The 22,631-nt window shown below is 41.0% G+C and overlaps 1 protein-coding gene across 3 annotated transcripts in view; it reads left to right on the forward strand.

The window, feature by feature from the left end:
• ESRRG (estrogen related receptor gamma) overlaps window positions 1-22,631 on the forward strand; it is a 1,192,991-nt gene that overhangs the window by 129,394 nt on the left and 1,040,966 nt on the right. For all 3 annotated transcript variants that reach the window (XM_030196026.1, XM_030196025.1, XM_030196029.1), the window contains exon 2: window positions 17,529-17,565. The gene's annotated coding sequence lies outside the window, so the exon portion shown is untranslated. The remainder of the gene's footprint in view (window positions 1-17,528; window positions 17,566-22,631) is intronic.

Raw genomic sequence — 22,631 nt, forward strand, 5'->3', positions numbered from 1 at the left:
AGTTGGTGTCCTGGCATGTGAGGGGGACCAGTGCACTACTAATCCTGGCCCCTCCCACAACCCAATGCCTTGGATCTGTTCGTTTTTGAGCTGGGCGCCTTCGGTTTCCATTATCGCTGAAAACCGATAGCGCCCAGCTCAAAAACGCCCAAATCCTAGGCATTTGCCCCGCAAAATGGGTGCCCATCTTTTTTCGAAAATAAGTCCTGCCCCTTCGCATGGCCACCCACGGAGATGGGCGCCCAGGGAGATGGGCACCCGCTTTCGATTATGCCCCTCCACATAAGCTAAAAGACACTTTTATATTAGGCTAATATCCTTAATACTGTAGCAAGTTTTAAATTATTGAAACACTCAAAAACACTAAGATGGAGTCAGCAGTCCAGCAGCGAGAGGGGTGCTAGCCAGTCTTTTGCATGGAGTGTCACATGTATGATTATCTCCCAGTTGGTGAGATGTCATATGTGTGTGCTCCTAGCTCTCAGAGAACATGTTTGTTCTCTTGAGGCTAGAGTAGCAGACTGGTGGAGCTGAGGGAGACAGAGGTATATAGAGGAGACCTAAAGGGATGTTGTAGAGAAGTCCCACCTCCAGTCTGGTAGCTCCTGTGCTACCTTGGAGGAGGGAGGTCTCCTAGAAGGACAGCATCACCCTGGTGAAGTAGGAAATACTCATGTAGCCAGGACATGCCCACCAGCGGATGCACTATCCTCTTGCATCGAGGATATGTCTCCAAGTGCTGCCCGGGAGGGAAAGGTTAGGACAGCTGTTGTAGTTGGTGATTTGATCATTAGGCATATAGATAGTTGGGTGGTTGGTGGACATGAGGATCGCCTGGTGACTTGCCTGCCTGGTAAGGTGGTGGACCTCACGCGTCACCTAGATAGGATTTTAGATAGTGCTGGGGAGGTGCCGCCTGTCTTGGTACATGTGGGTACCAATGAGAGGAAAATGTGGGAGAGAGGTTATGGAAGCCAAATATAGGCTCTTAGGTAAAAAACTCAAATCCAGATCCTCTGGGGTAGCATTTTCTGTAATGCTACCCGTTCCACGCGCAGGGCCCAAGAAACAGCATAAGGAATGTCAAGTCAAATGCAAAGCGCTGATAAGGAAGGCTAAGAGGGACTTCGAAAAAAAGATTGCGTTGGAGGCAAAAACACATAGTAAATTTTTTTTTAGGTGTATTAAAAGCAGGAAGCCAGCAAAAGAATCGGTTGGACCACTTGATGACCGAGGAGTAAAAGGGGCGATCGGAAGACAAAGCCGTAGCGGAGAGATTAAATTAATTCTTTGCTTTGGTCTTCACTGAGGAAGATTTGGGTGGGATACCGGTGCCGGAAATGGTATTCGAAGCTGATGAGTCGGAGAAACTTAATGAATTCTCTGTAAACCTGGAGGATGTAATGTGGCAGTTCTACAAATTGAAGAGTAGCAAATCTCCTAGACCGGATGGTATTCATCCCAGAGTACTGATAGAACTGAAAAATGAGCTTGCAGAGCTATTGTTAGAAATATATAATTTATCCTTAAAATCGAGTGTGGTACTGGAAGATTGGAGGGTGGCCAATGTAACGCCGATTTAAAAAAAAAAAGGTTCCAGAGGAGATCCGGGAAATTATAGACTGGTAAGTCTGACATCGTACAGACTATTATTAAGAACTAAATTACAGAGCATATTCAAAAGCATGGATTAATGAGACAAAGAGGGGCATAATCGAACGGGGATGACCATCTCTAAGGACATCCCTGCGATTGGGTGGGGCATCCCGTATTATTGAAACAAGATGGGCGTCCATCTTTCATTTCGATAATACGGTCAGGGACGCCCAGATCTCAACATTTAGGTCGACCTTAGAGACGGTCGACCTAAATGTTGAGATGGTCGACCTCAGAGATGGACGACCTCGGTTTTCATTGATAATGGAAACCGAGGACGCCCATCTCAAAAATGACCAAATCCAAGGCATTTGGTTGTGGGAGGAGCCAGTATTCATAGTGCACTGGTCCCCCTCACATGCCAGGACACCAACCGGGCACCCTAGGGGGCACTGAAGTGGACTTCACAAATTGCTCCAAGGTGCATAGCTCCCTTACCTTCGGTGCTGAGCCCCCCAAGCCCCCCCCCAAAACCCACTCCCACAACTGTACACCACTACCATAGCCCTAAGGGGTAAAGGGGGGCACCTACATGTGGGTACAGTGGGTTTGTAGTGGGGTTTGAAGGGCTCACATTTACCACCACAAGTGTAACAGGTGGGGAGAGGATGGGCCTGGGTCCGCCTGCCTGCAGTGCACTGCACCCACTAAAAACTGCTCCAGAGACCTGCATACTGCTGTGATGGAGCTGGGTATGACATTTGAGGCTAGCATAGAGGCTGGAAAAATGTTTTTTAATTTCTTTTTTTGAGGGTGGGAGGGGATTGGTGACCACTGGGAGAGTCCCGTCTTCGCTATGCCTTCGACATGCCCCCGTGAACATTGATCGTCCCTGTGACGGAAAGCAGTTGGGGATGCCCAAAATCGGCTTTCAATTATACCGATTTGGGCGACCCTGTGAGAAGGACACCCATTTTCTGATTTGTGTCAAAAGATGGGCATCCTTCTCTTTCAAAAATTCTAGAAATGCTTCATACTGTATTCCCCAGAAAATTAACCTATTGTCCTGCATATCATATGGAGGGGCATTTTTGAAAGGACATCCAAGCCAGAATAGGGACATCCTGCTCATAATGTCCAAAAATACGTCCCTCTCACAGCCATTTTTGAACGAGAAATACGTTAGAGTTTCCTATTCAAAAATACGTGAGAATGTCCAAAATGAATAGCCATTTTACAAACGGAAACATCCAAATTATGAACGCCAGAAATTCAGGGACAAGGACATCTATCTGGCAGCATTTTTACAGAAATGGCTAAGCAAATGTCCTTGCTGATCAGAGGGGCAACCTAGTGATGCCCCTAGTGGTCAGTTCTGTGGACTGTAAACCAGGTCACTCAGATTCATATCCCCATACAACTTTTATTCTAAATGCTGAGCTCTCCAGGAGCAGGGAAATATCTACTGTACCTGACTGTACATCACCGCCAACAGTCCTCAGGCTTGCAGATGTCATAAATATTTAGGTATAGTAGGTATATGTCTGTTTCTGGAGGGCTCACAATTTAAAGAAATTAAAAAAACGAGAGCTGAAGTAGAAAATGAACCTGGGTCCTGTGGTTTACAGTCCACTGCACTGGCCACTAGGCTACTCCTCAGACTTGCTTTGTTCAGAATGCCCATAGCACCTGATGCACTTTCATGGGATAGCAAAGGGAACAGCAACCACTGGGAAATTCATAAGTGGTTATGCCTTAATCCCTTCAGTGGTCAGCTACTCAATCAGAGCAACTTTTTATGCCCTGGTCGAGACTGAAACAGATCTAAATAACAACATCCTTCTTTTTAGACTTGGATGTTTCTTCTTGTTTGATTATCACTGTTGAACGTCCTGATTTTGGGACTTGCCTAATCTTGCCCACAACACACCCCCTTACTAGTTGGAGGGACTGCAGTGTAGGACGTCCAAATTCTGCCGTTCCAAAGTCACAATTTGAACGTGTTTGGCAGATGGACGTTTTTTTTTGCCATTTTGAGAAGTCCATGTGCTTTGAAAATTTCTCCTATCAAGGCACCAACATTTGGAATTCTCTTCCTAAATCAATCAAGTTTACAGATGATTACCTAACTTTTAGAAGTCTTTTTAAAAACACATTTCTTTAGTCTGGCCTTTCTGAATACAAAGAACTCTAAATTTTACCCACACCCTTTTCTTAATCTCGTTTCCCATCTAGTCCTGCCTAAATATGCTCTCACCTATCCTCCCGTAATTATGTGTTTGTTCTTGAGAGAGTAAATCCCTGGTTACTTACTGCACATGTATTTGCTTCTTGAAGTTATTGTAATTTGTGTTATATTCTTTACATTATTATGTTATATTCACTTTATTGTTTGTTTGTAAGCCACATTGAACTTGATTCTATTTCGGGCTAACAAACTCCTAGACACCAACCTGGTCACTACATCGAATACAGACATCCCATCTGCAGATAAACTTGCTAAGTATTTCAATGAAGAAATTGTAAACCTACGAAACATGCTACCTCAGGACAACACTGACATCGAAAACTTCATTAATGAGTTGGACCCAACCACTGGAGAATACTCAGCTGACTGAACCTGGCTAACTTTTGCCCTCTTCACCATCGATACAGTTGCATGGGCGATCAACAGGTTCTCCAACACCCACTGTAAACTAGATACCTGCCCCAACTACCTAATGAAATCCACCCCTGACCGCTTCATAGTAGACCTCACATCTTACCTAAATTACATGCTACAGCAAGGTCTCTTCCCTAAGGAAAATGGCAATATCCTACTCACCCCGATACCAAAAGACACCAAGAAAAATACAAATGAAATCACCAACTGCCGTCCAGTAGCATCCATCCCATTTTCAGTCAAACTGATGGAAAGCATGGTAGCCAAACAACTTACAAATTCTCAATATTACACGAATCACAGTCAGGTTTTTGCCCCCTCCACAGCACAGAAACAGTACTACTCACTCTCCTAGCCAAATTCAAGCAGGAAATAGCAATAGGCAAAAACATCCTCCTCCTCCAATTCGACATGTCTAGTGCATTCGACATGGTAAACCACAATATATTAATAAGATTACTAGATAAGTTCAGGATTGGTGGCAATACACTTAGCTGGATCAAGGGTTTCCTAACCACAAAAACATGTCAAGTAAAATCAAACTCAAACATATCAGCACAATGGAAAGCAGACTGTGGAGTACCACAAGGATCACCGCTATCACCGATCCTCTTCAACCTAATGATGACCCCATTAGCCAAGTCCTTATCCAACCAAGGCCTTAATCCCTTCATCTATGCAGACGATGTCACTATATACATTCCTTACATATCTAAACTGACAGAAATCACCAACGAAATCAAGATCAGTTTGAACATCATGGGCTCTTGGGCAAATGCATTTCAACTAAAACTCAACAAAGAAAAAACACACCGTCTCATCCTCTCATCCCAACACAACGCGGACAACCCCACAATTATCTACACCCCAGATTACACCCTCCCTATCTCAGACAGCGTGAAAATCCTCGACGTGAAAATCCTTGGCATTACATCGGACCGCAACCTAACACTAGAGAACCAAGTGACATCTACAACAAAGAAAATGTTCCACTCAATGTGGAAACACAAACGCGTGAAACAATTCTTCCCGAGGGAAACATTCCGCAACCTGATACAATCAATGGTACTAAGCCATGTAGACTACTGCAATGGAATTTATGCGGGATGCAAAGAACAAACATTAAAGAAACTTCAGACCACTCAAAACACAGCAGCTAGTCTCATCTTCGGAAAAACTCGATATGAAAGCGCAAAACTCCTCCGCGAAAAACTACACTGGCTCCCAATCAAAGAATGCATTGCTTTCAAAATCTGCACTCAGGTTCACAAAATTATCTACGGTGAAGCCCCGGGATACATGACAGACTTGATCAACCTACCAACTAGAAACACATCCGAATCAACACGAATGTACCTAAATCTGCACTACCCAAGCTGCAAAGGACTCAAATACAAATCGATTTACGCATCCAGTCTCTCTTACATAAGCACACAACTGTGGAACGCATTACCAAAAACCTTGAAAACTACGTATGACCACCTAAACTTCCAGAAAAACTAAAAACGAACCTGTTTTAAAAAGGCATACCCTACCCAATCCAACGTAAATGCCTGATCTCTGCAACACAACAAAACTAAAGTACGTAATGGACATAACACAACTCTTCCATGGTACGATTCCCTAATGTGGCTGTGCCACATGAACATTATCTTACTACAACATCACTTTGTATTTGTTTCACCGGAGTCTCCGAACGCCTCTCCGGTACTATGTAAGCCACATTGAGCCTACAAATAGGTGGGAAAATGGGGGATACAAATGTAACAAATAATAATAATAAATGTCATGAATAAATAAATAAATAACACCAAGGAAGTGAGGAGAAGAAAACTAAGATTCCAGAAAGTCAGAATAAGATCTTTAATATGATGAATAGATCCAACACATCAGCAACCCAACATGGCCATGTTTCAGTGGGTGAGCCTGCCTCAGTGGTCAAAGTACCTGTAAAGTGTGTTGGAAATGTATGGTCTTGTATTCTGTCGTGCTGTACCACATTAAAAATGCTATGCGAGACGCTGCCGGTTTTCCTGCAGTCAGAACACACAGGATTTCTTACGTGGTGTAGCACTGCAGAATCCAAACATCTCTTTACATATATAAGACTGTACATCTCCAGCACACTTTACTGGTACTTTGACCCCTGAGGCAGGCTCATATGCTGAAACTCGGCCATGTTGGATCTATTCATCATATTAATGGTCTTATTTTGACTTTCTTCACCTCGCTTCCTTGATGTTATTCTTCTATAGTAAACCATACTCTCAAACACATGTATCTTACTATTAAGCACCTATATATTTTCTATTTATGGGTGGTTTATAAGAGCCATATGGGAGGCAGCATTGCATTCTGAAGAACCTGTAGCTTTTTGAAGGAATCTTGTTAGAAGGGAGTAACCCTTTATACTGCTTGTGGTAGTTTTGAGCCCTTTTGGAGGTAGGGGTTGGAATTGGGGAAAGGTCCATTAGCTTGCTGATGCTGGGCCCCCTCTGCTCATAAGTCAGTATACAGTACTTTCACCAAAAGATTTGGAAATCACTTGCTCCTCTTTGTTCACTCATTTTCTGTCCTTTTCATTGTCTTGCCTTTGTCAATTCTGCCTTCTACATGCAAGCAGTAAATGAAACACAAGTTTGCGCAGAATATCCAATTCTAAATGCATTGTGAACAGACTTTTAGTAAAACAAAAGGAAATCAGTAGAGAAGGCTGGTAATCAAAGGAAAGCCATGCATTCACTGACTTCCTGAAGGATGCAAGCAGCCAACAAGCTGACACAAGAGCCACTGTATATGGAACTACTGGCATGTTCTGTGTGCCTGGCAAACCCATTGTTTGCTAAAAATCTCTTTTCTGCGTTATACTCAGGGCCATTGAATTACAGTGAATGAAGCAATCAAACAGAGCTTTTTAGGAGTGGAAACTCTGGGATTGCACCAGCAGTCACTACTGGTCCTCTGTCTGAATTTCTCAGGGCTTCTACTGTGGCTGTTTTGTTTTTTGTTGAACGTAAAGTAAGTGATTCTATATAGATAAGAGTATTCAGCTCTATGTATGTTAAGGGGGCCCTCCACTTTGGAGTAATAGATCAGATCATTGACTTGGCTTTTATAACTGCCTATTACTTTCATACCTATTCAGTTTGTACCTTCAGAATCCACTTTTTGCATGCTGATTTTCATATAGGAAAAAGCATATTAAGATGGGCAGGATGGTTTTGTTTAGTCCTGAAATCATAAAATGGTACACTTTTGTTCATGTCAGTCCCTGAATGAATCTTTCTGATATTTACATGCAATTAAAGCAGAGCTTCCAAAAACTGTAGACAGGGCCCCAAATTGGGTCACAAAACCCACATTTGGGGAAATGACCTGAGCAGACTCTCCATAGGTACATCATTATTCTGGTTATTTGAGGTCCTCTCCACAAAAAGATGGATTAGCACTACATTACAGTAACTTATGAGGGCCATCTTAAGAAAAAGTAAAAATAGTACAAAAAGTCATTAGAAAGGTAATTTTAGAACAGGATGCCCAGCTTAATAGGGCAGCAAACTGTCTAACTTTACCCTAAATATTTGTACAAATCTTGGAGAAAATGTTCCTAGATTGAAGACATGGACATAACATCTCAAGAACAGGGTATGAGAAAGATTTGCATGCAGTGGAGGCAGTACATGCAAATCTCTCTCTCTCTCTCATGAATATTCATTATGGATATCCTGAAAACCTGATTGACTGGAGAGCCCCCACAACAGGTTTGAGAACTGCTGCTCTAAAGTCCAATATAAATCAACCCATGTACAGTGGTACCTCGGTTTTCGTTGACGTCAGTTTCGGATTTTGTTGATTTTTTTCGACGAGAAATTTGTCTCGGTTTTCGTTGGTTGCCTCGGATTTTGTTGCAAAAGAAGGATGTCCATCTCCCAATTTGTATGAGAAGATGGACGTCCTTCTCCCGATTTGGGGCGTCCTCGTTAATTGTCTCAGTTTTCATCGGTTTCGGATTTCGCCGATTGTTTTCGGACGGATTATCAACAAAAACCGAGGTTTCACTGTATTCTATAAATGTTGCCCAAAATTGGGGGTGGATCCTAGATTGGCACCCAAAATAATTAGATAATGGGATCCAATAAATTAATTATTGGTGCTAATAAGTACTAATTTTGATCTGGGCACCAATCTGGCTATGTGCTCTTATGTAAGAATGGGTGCCTAAATTGTATCATGCAATTCAAAAAGGGGTGTGGTCATGGGGGTACGGGCAGATTGAGGTTCTTCACAAAAGATGTGTGCATTAATAGGGAATTGTGGGGATCTGTGCCCAATTTAGGATTTATACCAGGTTTCAGCTGGTGTAAGTCCTCACACCCAAAGTTGAGTGCCAAATTTGGCACACAACGCTATTCTATAAAGAGAGCTCATCTCAAAGCATCCTTTATAGAATAGCATTGAGCGCCAAATTTTATCGGCGCCAAATGTTCAGCACCATTTATAGAATCTGGCCCCAAGTGTAACAAATTGTCATTTTCTATAGTTTGTAGTCAGTGAAATTGCATTGGGTCGTATTGACTAAGCTGGGATAATTTTTATAGCACGCTATAGGCCAAGTTTGGCATGTGAAGGCAATTCTGTAATCTAGGCGCCTGCATTTACACACCACTTGGGTACATAAATGTATTGACTGGCTGATTTTGACATGCATTAACACATCAGCTTCGATGTTTAAGCAATAAATTGTGTTGTCTAATAACAGAGAACAAGGCTCGCTGTCATCTCGAGGAGGTGTCCCAAAATTGCAAATGTAGCAGGGTTGTTTTATGCACTCATCCTAAGTTCCTTCTTAAGGTAGTACAGTGCACTCCGCTTAAGTGCAAGGGTCTGGGACCAAAGAAATACATGCAGTTAACCAGAGCCTGCACTTAACCGTTGTGACCCAAAGAAGCTTGACATCTGATAAACATATGTACAGTACTGTTTATTATACGTACAGTATACAGTCTCTGTTAACTGACATTAGGCTTACTTGAAGTAATCAGTCATAGACCTCTGTACACTCTTGTGTCTGTGAGTTCCATAGACTACGTCTGCTAGACGGTAAAACTGTCCATAGCACTGACATCCAGTTGCCTCCAGATAGGCCCACATGGTGTTGAGACTCTCCAGCACTCTTGCAAAAGTGACAGGAGGTTGTTGAATTTCGTCAGCATGTGCCTCACTGCTCATTTCATCATCTGTTTCATCATCAGCCGTTGCCTGCGTGTAGGCGCATATCTCGACATCAGTGCTGTCGTCAGCTGTTCATAGATCGTAATCAACAGCTACATAGCGATGAAACTCCTCTTCAGTAACACTGGCTGGGATGTCAATAGCCTGTTCTTCTGACGCGTTTGCAACAGCTGCATCTGTTTCGTCCCTCTCCACATCCTTAACAAAGCTTGCCCGCATGTAGCAGTTCACAATGGTTGCCTGTGTAACATGATTCTAGGCTTCTTTCTGCATATGTAGGGAATCCAACAGTGATAGATTACGAGCCAGTTCAACAGCACGTTTATCCTTGCCAGTCTGGTCATCCAGAGAGGTAGTGTTTGGTGGCAGGAAGACCACCTTGATGTTAGACAGCTTGACATCATCACTGTGTGCAGCACAATTATCACAAAGCAACAAAATCTGACGCTTTTGTGCCCGCATGCTAGTGTCTAACTTCTTTAGCCACTGCTTCCAAATTTCCCCAGTCATCCATGAATTTGCGTTAGTCTCGTATGACACAGGAAGTTGCTTAACTTTCTTGAAGCAACAGGGCTGTTTGCTCTTTCCAATGATGAGTGGTTCCAACTTCTCACTCCCATCCATATTGCAGCAAAGGAGGATCTTCAGTTGGTCCTTCGACGTTTTACTTCCTGTAGTTTCGGCTTGTTTGAATGCAAGTGTTCCATCAGGAATTGCTTGCCAGTAGAGACCGTTTTCGTCAGCATTGAAAATGTCACGAGGTGCAAACTCGTTCAAGAACTGAAACAACCCAATTTTTAGCACCAAAGTCATCAGCGTCTTGTTTTACACCATGCTGTTTCTTGAATTTTATGTTGTTCCTCTCCTTCCATCTTTCCAACCATCCAACAGTGGCTTTGAACTCAGTTAGTCCAAGACTTTCAGCTAGCTGATTGGCTTTCTCCATAAGCAGTGGACCACTGACAGGAAACTGTCAGCTCCTGACTTGAGAAAACCACCGAAGAAGAGCATCTTCTACATTCTCAGCTTTTCCCGCCTGTTTACATTTCCTGTGTGGATTTGTATTGTTTTGCCAGTCTTCCAGAAGCTGATCTTTCTGCTTCAAGATACGTGAAATTTGACTGGGATTGACACCACGTTCTTTAGTAATAGATGCTTGACTTTGTTTGTTTTCTAATTTTTTAAGAACTACTATTCATTCAGACAGTGTTAAAGTCTTACAGTTGCGCGATGACGACTCCGACTCCAGTGTACACTCTAACAACTTTCTTTCGCTTATTCTGCCTGTGGCAGTTAACCAATGAGATTTCAAATTTATCGCCCCTTTGTCACGTGCCAATCTGCTTCCATAGTCCATGTGTGCGTTTTTGCAGTCTTTCCTGCAGAGGAGCTCTTAAACCATGTATATAAGCGAATCTTGCACTTATTAGTGGTGCGCTAAACCAAAGTTTGTCTCCATAGAAATTGATGGCGCCAAAAACAGGACCGAAGTACGGCATGCAGTTAAACAGAGCATGCGCTTATCCGACATGCACTTAAATGGAGTGCACTGTATTAGATTTCTGTCCTTATGCCCACAAAGGTGTAGGTGCATTGCACACATTAGATGGAGTGGATTAAAGCCCTTAGAAATTTCATCCAACTTTTGTTTCTTTTGATCCAACTAGCATAGGGGCTATCATAAACACACAGTCTAATTGTTTGGCAGATTGCATTTCCTTCATGGATACTTGGGCAGGTTTGACTCTTGAGGGTCATATCACAGTTCAGTGTCAGAGATATTGCAGCATCAGTGGCCCACTTGACATCAGTCTCCATGGGAGAAATTTTCAGAGCTGCAACATGGACAGCCGTTCATGAATTCACAGTCTGTTTAGAAGAAGACTCTCAACAGTAAATCTGGCCACAGCTTTTCAGGATCTCCTTGGTGATTAGAATACACCTCTATCTACCTTAGGCTCATTTGTTATGTTTTTAGGCTGCTTCCACCCCCCCCCCCCCAAAAAAAAAAAGAAGAGTATAGAAAAATAGCTAGTTTACACTAAAAATATGGTGTTATGGTTTATTTATTTATATTCTACCTTCATCCAAGGTGGATTACATGTATAACATATGTAATCATGAAATAAAACCAAGAAAGCAGCAATATAAAATTTCATACAAAAATATAGATTAAAAATATCAATATTAAATTAAAACTCTCATCAAACTTTTGATAGAAAATAATCACAGAGGAAGGAGCATGCCCAAGTTGGTAACAGACTGCTGCACAATGGGACACCAGTTTAGTAATGAGTAATGGCCGATGGACTGTGCAGCAGTCTTCATTTCTCCCCTGAAGATGCCTGATGGTGAAACGGAGATCCCCGTAGGGATTGAAGACTTAAGATAAGTGCTGCCTGTATAAAAAGCTGTCTTGCTGTTCAATGAGTCTGCATTATAAAAAAAATTATATAAAAACTAATAAAAAAATGTGGGAGTTTTTATGACCTAAAATTGAACCAAGGCAACAGTTGCATTAACTGAATAGCCGGTTGGAATCACAGCTATTATGCTGGCCATATGAGGTCTTTTCTCCCTGGACACTAAATACAATATCATTAATAGCTGTGCATTTCACTGATTTTGATGATAATCCACCAAACATCTAAACAATAAACATTTTTCCATCTATTTTTAGTTAACATCCATGTGTAGACATGAAGTATGGACATTCAAAATCGGCTTTTTCCTTTAGGAACTGTGTATTTACCACTTGCATTCATGTATACCTCGTTCTGTAGCCTCTCCTGTATTTTCAGTAAACTACTATACTATAAATTATAGATTAACTGGACACACATCCACTATACATGTCTTCCCTTTCTTCCAAACATTACCTAGTAATCTTTATATTGATTACTTCATAGAAAGGTGTTTTTTTCTATTAAAAATCCATAGCAAGCTACTGTTGTAAAAGCCATTCCCATGACAGTGAACATATATAGTGCCTTGCAAAAATCTTCATACTCCTGCATGTTTTCCAAATTATGTTGTCTAAAATGGAGTTCAGAATGCGTTAAAATAGTAGTTTGTTTCACTGACCTACACAGCATATGCTACACTTTCATCATGAAAGAACAATTATAGAAATATTCAAAAAAATAATTAAGGATAAGGGTAGTAAATCAAAAAGTCTTTATGTAAGTCTTCCTATCCTTTGTTATAACAAACCCAAATTAGCTCTGTTTCTAAAAATTGCCAGTCTATGTCCAATCAAGTAGTTGAGCTGCTTTGAATACTGCTGGTTGAGGAATAAAAATGCTGAACACAGAACTGCTGAAAGAAGCCTAGGATATTTATTCCTATGCAGATTTTTGTAAGGTTATAAGAATAGCTTTTGGGGCAATTTCAGGTCCATTTCTGTACATAAAACATAATATATACCATGCTGATTCAGACCAAGGTCCATTGAGCCCAGCGGATATGTCTTGTCAGCGTCTTCTGCATGTTGGATTTGAAGAATTAAATTTTACTTTTAACTATCTTGGGACTTGTTCGTGGTGTCTTCCACTCCTGCGTTGTTTCCTTGACTCTCTGTGGAAGTTTTGGTTTCCTGTTTTGCTTTTTTGAGTAAATTACAGACACATTCTGAAGAAAAACCTGTTCTAGACTGCCATAGACCTCAGATTGGAGAGAAGAGTCGCTGTTCAGCAGACCGATGATTCTAAGCACAAAGCAAAAGCAACTATGAAGTAGCTCAGCGAGAAGAAAGTGAATGTCTTTAAGTGACTCAGACTTGGATTGAATAGAAAATTTGTGTTAGGACTACATATGATCTACATATGATCCTTAGGCAGCTGAAACCTGGTATAAATCCTGGCATGCAAGTTGGACGCACATCCTCTAAATTCTGTAATGCTGCGCATAACTTTTTGGAATGTCCCTGACCAACTTATGCCCCTCCCTTGGCCGTACTCCCTTTTGGATTGCACACGAGAGGATCCTAGGCATGGTTCTTTTATAAAATTGTGCATAGGCTCATTAACTGATTTAATTATGCACACAAATCAGGATCACACCCACATTTGGATGATCTTTATAGAATGTGGGGGTATGTGTAAATCGTGACTGCCCATACTTTGCCCTTGAGCATTCCTGCTGTCCAAGTACACACTGGTTTGCACTGTATATGCTTTTAGGCATGAGCTAATTTTATAAGAACATATTTTCACACAGAAATGGCTTATAAAAATTACCTCCTTAAAGGCTACTTTCAGACTATGTAGACTCTGTTTCTATATTGAGGAAAGTAGACAAAATTGTCTAGTTAACATATCTTCTGGGTGGCGCTTTGAACATTGACCTATGATTCTGACTCTGAAATTTTGTAAGTTACTTTGGAGTCTATTTACTAATGATGGAGCGTATGGTAACATTTATTTTTGAGGGAGTCTATTCACTAATAATGTGTTGCTGCTTATCCCACCTTAGTAAATAGACCCCTATTGTCTCATTATGCTTCCAAGATAGGCAAATGCCCTTTTTATTTCTCTAAAATATAAAAATACAAGAGAATATGTTAAGACAAAAAATAAACTTTACAACATGATCATTGGACTCTTTAGGACCATACCAAGTTGTAGTTGTACGCTGAGTGACTTGCCTACTGGTGCCATTGCTAATAAAAGGAGATGGTGGGCTTGGAGTAATTTTTTTTGCCCTTCCGTATTTGCTCCTCTGTGCGGCAGCACCATTCGCACACCCCCTTGGTATGACTCTGGACCCCTTTCCTTGTTATAAACAGACATGTTGCTATCTGAGCAATCAAGATAACACTTAAAAAGGAGTAGCTGTGCTATGGAAACCTTTACCAAGCTATGATAAAAAAATGGTCTTAGTGTGCCCTTACGTGGGTCTTTTTCTGCACGCTAAGGCTATTTTTACTCCAACAATATAATGGCCGATTTTCTATTTTTTTAAATTAATAGCTATGCACTAATCTTGCCATTTGCACTTGGGCATTAAAAAAGATTAATGCATGAGCCCTTACCGACACCTATTTTGTAGGTGATAAGGGCTCATGCGCTAATCCCAGACTAATTACTGCACGGCAATGTAGCTGTGCTGATTAGTGTAGAAAGAGCCACTCTCTACTCCCCAGACAGCCCCCTCCCCTCCACTGTAAAAAATAAAAATAAAAACATTTTAGGACATGGATTGTGTAGGCACATTGGGCTTTTACTGCAGGACATCGTAGCATATCCCATGGTAAACCCTTTCAAGCTGCTGTAAGCATATGCACTGCAGCTTAGTAAAATGAGCCTATAGTCTGGTATAACAAAATGACAAAGGGAAGTTGCACCTTATAGACTAATCAGATTATTGAGGCATGAGCTTTCAGGGACTGGAATCCACTTTGTAAGATGCATGAAGTGAGTTCAGCAGATGGGTAAATCTACATGAAGTTGCACGGGGAGTGGGTGAGATACAGAGTAAACAGTACTGAAAATTGCAGGGTAGGGTATGGTAACAGCAAAATCATTTAGTTAACTGACAAATATGGTGTGTGAGAGAGGACAAAAAATGGCCTTAATCTAGTGAAATTCATTCACACCTGAATCGATTGTCTTATTCAAGCCTATTTTAGCACACGCTAAAATTTAGCGTTCACCCATGGAAATATATGGATGTCTCTAGCTTTTAGCATGCGCTAAAAAGGCTAGCATGCCTACAGCGCAGCTTAGTAAACAGGGCCCTAAATGTATGTCTAAAATTGGCAAAAAAACAACCGCTAAACGCTATTCTATAAATGGCACTTAAGTTAGTTGCTATTTATAGAATTGTGCTTGGTGCCAGGAAATGTGACTACTTTTAGGCATGGCCAATTACACCAACAAAACCCTGATGTAAATCCTCATGCCTAAATTAGGCGTGGATCCTCCAAATTCTGTAACAGTGTGCATAAATTTAAAGGAATGCCCCTGATCTGCTAATGACCCTTCCATAGCTGTGTCTAGCATGTAAAATTTACACATGGATCCCCATGCCTAATTCACACATTTTAATTAAAGCCAACTAGCACCAATAATTGCTTGTTAAAATTCCAATTAGCACTAATTGGCTCATTCAATTAAATTGCATGTGCAACTTGGATGTGCGCCCAAATGTGTACATTTAGTTTAATGCACCATTTATAGAATTCAGGGTAAGTGTCTAGTCCTTGAGTGGGTGTTGTTGATGTATGTCTGCTTGAAGTTGAGAGGTTGTCGGTATGCCAGGATAGAAGTGCCACCCAAGACCTGTACGAGGGTAACATTGAAATGAGAAAGCAGATCAACAGAGTTAATTAAATGTCCAGTAGCAGATTATTCCTGGGTAACTTCAAAAAATAAAATAACAGAACACTTCTGGTTGTCATCTAGTGTTACCAGCTGAAACCACTAAAATATATCATCAAGGGTCTACAACCCATTCTAGACAATGATGCCACCCTCAAAGGCCTTGGAAGGTAGTCCCATGCTAGTGTACTAATAGCCCCCTAACTTCAAACCAGAGACAGCGGAACATCTTTTTGGTTGGAGGGGCCAGACAATCCTTTCTCTAGCCCCATCCTCAAGCTCTGTAGTTGCTAGTGCTGCATTAGGCAAAATATTGATGGGGCCTTGACCCCTTTGTCCCATCTCAATCAACTGTGTATGCCTCAAACATACTAGGATCCACAAACTGTTCAATGCTGACACCCAGTCAGCGACTAGACCCTACCAGATACCAACTCTGCTGCCATATTCACCCTGGTAGAACTGTCCCATGACCCAACAACATCCAGAACTCGTTCACCTACTCTTCCTCCAGTGTAATATATGCCATCATCTGTCAGCAATGGCTTTCTGCTGTCTCCATAGGACAAATAGGTCTATCCCTAAGGCAAAGAATAAATGGTCACAAACCTGATATTAGAAATGGCAACATGCAAAAACCAGTAGGAGAACATTTCATTCTTCCAGTATGCATTCTCTCTCTCTGGCTTAAAGTTGCCACACTCCTACAAAGGAGCTTCAAAGGGACACTCCATCATAAAACTGCTGATTTAGAACTCATCAGACAGTTTAACACCATCACCCTTGACTAGAACAGGGGCAGTGAATTCATGATTCACTACAGGTGTGAATGGATTTACTGTAATTATTCTGAGGGCATCCTGTTTTTGTTGTCTCTTACTCACCACACCTTGCTCTGCACTTTTCAATACTTTCTTGTTACTCTTGGTTAGTCTACAAGGCACCACTTGCCTCTTTGTTTTAAGATAACACAAAACATTTAAATCAATAAATAGTGGAAATAGTAAAAGCTTTTAGGGCTAAAATGAGAAGATCTTGCTGTCAATTTATTGCTAACACTATTTTGCCACAGTGAGAGCTGCTTCGTTACAACATGAAAATAACAGAACACCCCTGGTTGTCATTTATCGTTCCCAGCTGAACCTGCTTGCACAGCCCTTGATATGGCACTGGGCCCCTTTTCTTATTATAAACAAACAAAATGATATCTGAACAATCGGGATAACACCTTAAAAAGGTAACTATGTTAGCCTGGTATAAAAAAATGACAGAGACAGGTGGGACACACAATAAAGAGAAAGCATTGAAAAGTGTTAGAAAGTGTTTTCATTTGATATGTGGAGGTTTTTCTTTATTACTAACTTTATTTTTCTTCCCAGGATACATTGTTCTCCCCTTTTTTGTTTTGTGGTTTGTCATTACTTAATGAGCATGGGGCTCCTTAACCCTGAAGTTTATGGTTTAAGTAGCTCTTCCTCTCCCACCTCATGTCTCCAATGCCATATTTGTTTATGGTGGGGAAGCAGAGGGGCTATGTGGAAGTTATATATTAACTTGCAGAACCACAAATTTTGTAATAATCTATACCCTGTGGTTTTATCATGCCTTCCTTCCAACCCCAGCTGGTTAATCATACAAGAGATGAACATTTCATTAGTTGCAGCATGCTTGCCCGTGGATATTTTGTGTAGTAAATGAGTTCTTTTCTATTTATGCAGGTCAATCGTGGTCAAAGGTCTGTAAAGTGCTATAAAGGTAAGATTATTTAGTTTCTAGAAGAGATTGTTTTTAGCTCTTAAACATATAAACATTTAGGGGTCCTTTTTGAAAGGCATGCTAGTGTTTTTAGCGTTCGCTAAAAATAAGCATGTTCTAAATGCTAGAGACACCCATATATTCCCATGGGCGTCTCTAGTATTTAGTGTATGCTAAAAACGCTACTTCGCCTTTGTAAAAGACCCCTTAATGCAGTTTAAAAAAATGGATAAAAACATAATATGATTTTCAGAATGATTCAGTTCTAAACTGGCCTTTGCATTCAATTTCTGCCCCCACTCCACGTCATCATTATAAAGAGAGATTTTGGGTGTGATGAATTGTATAAAAAGATTTTTCCTATAGACACAGGGTCTGTGTCAGGGGTAGCTTACTGTATTTGGCCTTTTGTTAGATTATTTTGTGGTCATAGAGAGAGTGGGAAGGTAGAAGGAGAAAGTATTATTTACTTTGGTTTTATCTGTAATCACTAATACAGTATGGTTTTCTGTATTTATAATTTTGTTGTATAAAATCTGCTTAATATATTCTTTAAAAAAAGCAGCAGTAGATTGAATTTGTACATAACTCAACAGTTATAAAAGTCGTGATTTACTGAGCTTTTTTTCTCTTACACTCAGAATGATAACACCAGAATGAATCAAATCCAGTAGCTTACTTACTTTCAATTCATTCTTGAGTTTAGATAATTAGATTCATGGGATCTTGTCAGAATGCTACTATGCTGCTTGTCTGACAACTATCCTTGCACCACAGTATGAAGCAGGTGTCTACATGGGCCTGGACCACGTGAAACAAATGAGTTAATCTTGGTCTTTTAACTGCCCTTTTCAGATATTTTATATCGAGAATCACCTCTGTACTTTTCCTTCACTTCTTTGAAATAGAAGTTGAAAGCCCAGGACTGACACAGTTGTCACTTATGGGTGCTTACTTCTCTAGATGACCAGTTTCAATTTCCAGTGACACCTCTGGGACCAGGCCATGACATTTTATCATTTTACTGTCAAGACAAGTTTCTTAACATGAAAATGCTTTGAATTGGGTGCTGAAAAGCTAGGTGATTCCTCTTTCAGAAGGCCTATGCATGTCTTTTGAAGGACCAAAGGGAAAAGTGGAAGAATTTATAAAATAATTAGCATAAGAAAAACAAATTATATAATCTTAGCTCTAAAAAACCAAAGGTTTGCCAGAAAAGCATGTAATAATTATATAAAAAGTAAAAAATATGAGTCATTAACCATACCATTAATTAAACTGTATCAAAAGGCATGAAAGCCATAGATGTCTGCATATATAAAACCAAACAAAAAGATAGGAATGTCATGATTGAAGCTCCAGGCATTATGAAATAGTCTGGCATCTGAAAATTGAGTCAACTGGAGACATTTGAGGGAGGACAATGAGAGACCAGTACAGAGAAACTTACAGCAGTTATGATGAATTATGACCAAAATGAGAAAGAGAGATCTGATGTGAGAGGAGGACAGAGTAGGGGTAACTGCCCAAATACAGAGAAGAGCAAAGAAGGAAACATGTAGAACAGAGTCTGTGTCTTTAATATCAGTTTATTATTAAAGGTAACCCCTAGGATTTTGACCAGACCCTTGTAGGAGAGAGGTAGATCATTGAACATGAGTGGAAAGGAAGGGGTTTAAGGATTAGGGAATTGAGTGGCCTCACATTTTAAGGCGTTGAGAAAGAGAAAAATGATCATTTAGCCACTTAATAATCTCAGTATCTGTCTCCAGCTGGTTTCTAACTGAAGAGGTAGAAGAAGATAGGCGATAGAAGATCTGGATATCATTGGCATAGCAGAAAGGAGCACATCCCTGAAACTCAATAATAATAAGTAACAGAGCATAAAGTGAGCACCAGAATGGCTCCTTTTAATAAAGCTTAAACCTGTATAGGAAAATCTTTATTTAAATATCTATAAATCTCAGACTGAAGATATTTCAGACGGGTGCGTTATGTACTGTGCAACAAAATAGGAAGAAGGAAAACAGGTACCTGGCAGAAACCCAATTAGTCGCAACATTTTTATGCTACCAATCCCAGGGCAAGTAGTGGCTTCTCCCATGTCCATCTCAATAATAGACTGTGGACTTTTCCTCCAGGAACTTGCCCAAACCATTTTTAAACCCAGATATGCTAACCACTGTTACCACATCCTCCATCAGTGAGCTCCAGAACTATTCTTTGATGAAAAAATATTTCCTCCTATTTGTTTTAAAAGTATTCCCATGTAGTTTAATGAAGTGTCCCCTGGTCTTTGTACTTTTTGAAAGAGAGTGAAAAATTGATTCACTTCTACTCATTCTACACCACTCAGGATTTTATAGACATCAATCATATCCCCCCTTTTACCCCCTTTTCCAAGCTGAAGAGCCCTAACTTCTTTAGCCTTTCCTCATATGGAGGGAGTTTTAACCCCTTTATCATTTTGGTCACTTCTTTGAACCTTTTCTGATTCTGCTATATCTTTTTTTTGTGTATGGTGTATAGCGCTGCGTATGCCTTGTAGCACTATAGAAATGATTAGTAGTAGTAGTAGATACGGTGACCATAATTGAAGGCCATCACAATGATTGGAGTCTATAGGAGCCCTACTAGACACAACTCAAGTTTGTGGATTTCTCCCACAGCAGCGGGTTGACACTCTGATTCAAGTGGTCACAGAACTGCATCAGAGTCAGCAGGTGTCAGCTCTGCAGATGTTGAGAATACTAGCAGGCTCATTTTCAAAAGAGAAAAACGTCCAAAAAGTGACATGTCTGCATTTGGACGTTTTTCTCACAAAAACGTCCAAATCAGTATTTTCAAAACCTTTTTAGACGTTTTTCTCTGAAGTCCGTCAAAAGTGCGTCTAAATATCAAGGGGGTGTGCCAGGGGCGTGTTCAAGGTGGGACTTGGGCGTTCCTAAGACTTAGACATTTTTCAGCTATAATGGAACTAAAACTTAGACGTTTTGAGCTAGACCTGTTTTTATACTGTTTTTATAATGAATAGCTGCAGTGGGAGTTGAACCCACTACCCCAGAATCAAAGTCCACTGCACTAACCACTAGGCTACTCCTCCACTCCACACTACAAGGTGCCCTAAATGACCAGATGACCACTGGAGGGAATTAGGGATTACCTCCCCTTACTCCAGTGGACATAGGAGCCAACTTTTCAAAATTATTGGGGGTGCTAAGCCCAGTGGAAATAACCCTTCCTTGGATACACACAATGAATTTTCTCCATATTGGGGGTCATCAGCACCCACAGAGTCGGCTCCTATGCCAGTGAACACTAACCCCCTCCCACTCCCCCCAAAATGTGATTAAAAATATTACTTGCCAGCCTCTATGCCAGCCTCAGATGTTATACTCAGGTCCATTAGAATAGCATGCAGGTCCCTGGAGTAATCTAGTAGTGGTGTAGTGCCCTGCAGACAGGTGGACCCAGGCCTCTACCTCCCCCTACCTGTTACACTTGTGCCTGTTTTCTAAGAATGCTGCCATACAGACCTCCATGTCCCTTGTTTTCTTCCGTTCATAATTTGTATGTTCCAGTTTGTAAAATGGTTGTTCATGCTGGACGTCTCCAGCACATGGATATCCAGCATGAACTGCAAACCTTGACATTTCCACACCCTCTTTTTCAGATCACGTGTAAATTTTAGGCACAGATCCCACACAGAAATGCCACTTAAATCTAATTAGTGCCAATAATTGCTTGTTAAAAAGCCAATTAGTGGTGCTAATTAGCTCGTTATTCAAATAAATTGCATGTGCAGTTTTTGGCGACTTTTTATAGAATTAGGGGACTAGTACTATACATTTGGAGGATAATTTTATAATTGCCTGGATTATGAAGGAAAAAAGTGCTTATTTACAGCCTATTTTATAAAGACAAAAAAAAAAACCATGAGTCCTAATAAAATACTAGTAGAAATCCTGCAGAAATCACTCATAAAATGCACCCATGTACATTTACACCTGTTTGATAGGTGGTGTAAGTGTATCTGCGTACAGTAGAAGCAGTTGTGTATTTTATGAAGTGCATGTATAAATCGTGCCTTCGCTCATGCTCCACTCCAGAACATATCTACTCCAAATTCTCATACACGTATGCACAATTACGTGTGCTTTTACACTTCAAATAATTTTTGAAGGGGCATTATACATGCATAAATTGGCATTTAGCAGGGGTACAATGGAGATGGTGCATGCAATTGGATCTTATGCATACTCATTGGAGAAATCCTGAAAACCCAACTGGTTTGCGACCCTTGAGGACCAACACTGAGTACCCCTGGCACATGCAGACAAAATGGCTTCATAGAATTACCCCTCCCCCAGGCAACTATATGTATACTATTATATGTATAGGGAGGGCTAATATTTATGTGCTGAATATGCACATAAGTGATTACAATAATGGCATATGTGCGCGTATGTATGTGCGTGAATGCCAAAATTCTGCTTAAACGCTGTTCTGTAAATACATGCATATCTCACGTGGAGGGGCATAATCGAACGGGGCGCCCAAGTTTTCATGAGGGCGTCCTCGCAGGATGGCCCCGTAAAGGGGCAGGGCAACCCATATTATCGAAACAAGATGGACGTTCATCTTTCGTTTCGATAATACAGTTGGGGACGCCCAAATCATGAAATTTAGGTCGACCTTAGAGATGGCCGTTTTTGAGATGGTTTTCCCCAGTTTTCAGCGATAATGGAAACCGAGGACGCCCATCTCAAAAACGACCAAATCGAAGGCATTTGGTCATGGGAGCAGCCAGCATTCATAGTGCACTGGTCCCCCTCACATGCCAGGACACCAACCGGGCACCCTAGGGGGCAGTGGACTTCACAAATTGCTCCCAGGTGCATAGCTCCCTTACCTTCTGTGCTGAGCCCCCTCAACCCCCCCCAAAACCCACTCCCCACAACTGTACACCACTACCATAGCCCTAAGGGGTGAAGGAGGGCACCTACATGTGGGTACAGTGGATTTCGGGTGGGTTTTGAAGGGCTCACATTTACCAGCACGTGTAA

Source organism: Microcaecilia unicolor, chromosome 3 (assembly GCF_901765095.1).
Source record: "Microcaecilia unicolor chromosome 3, aMicUni1.1, whole genome shotgun sequence".
NCBI classification, from domain to species: Eukaryota; Metazoa; Chordata; class Amphibia; order Gymnophiona; family Siphonopidae; genus Microcaecilia; species Microcaecilia unicolor.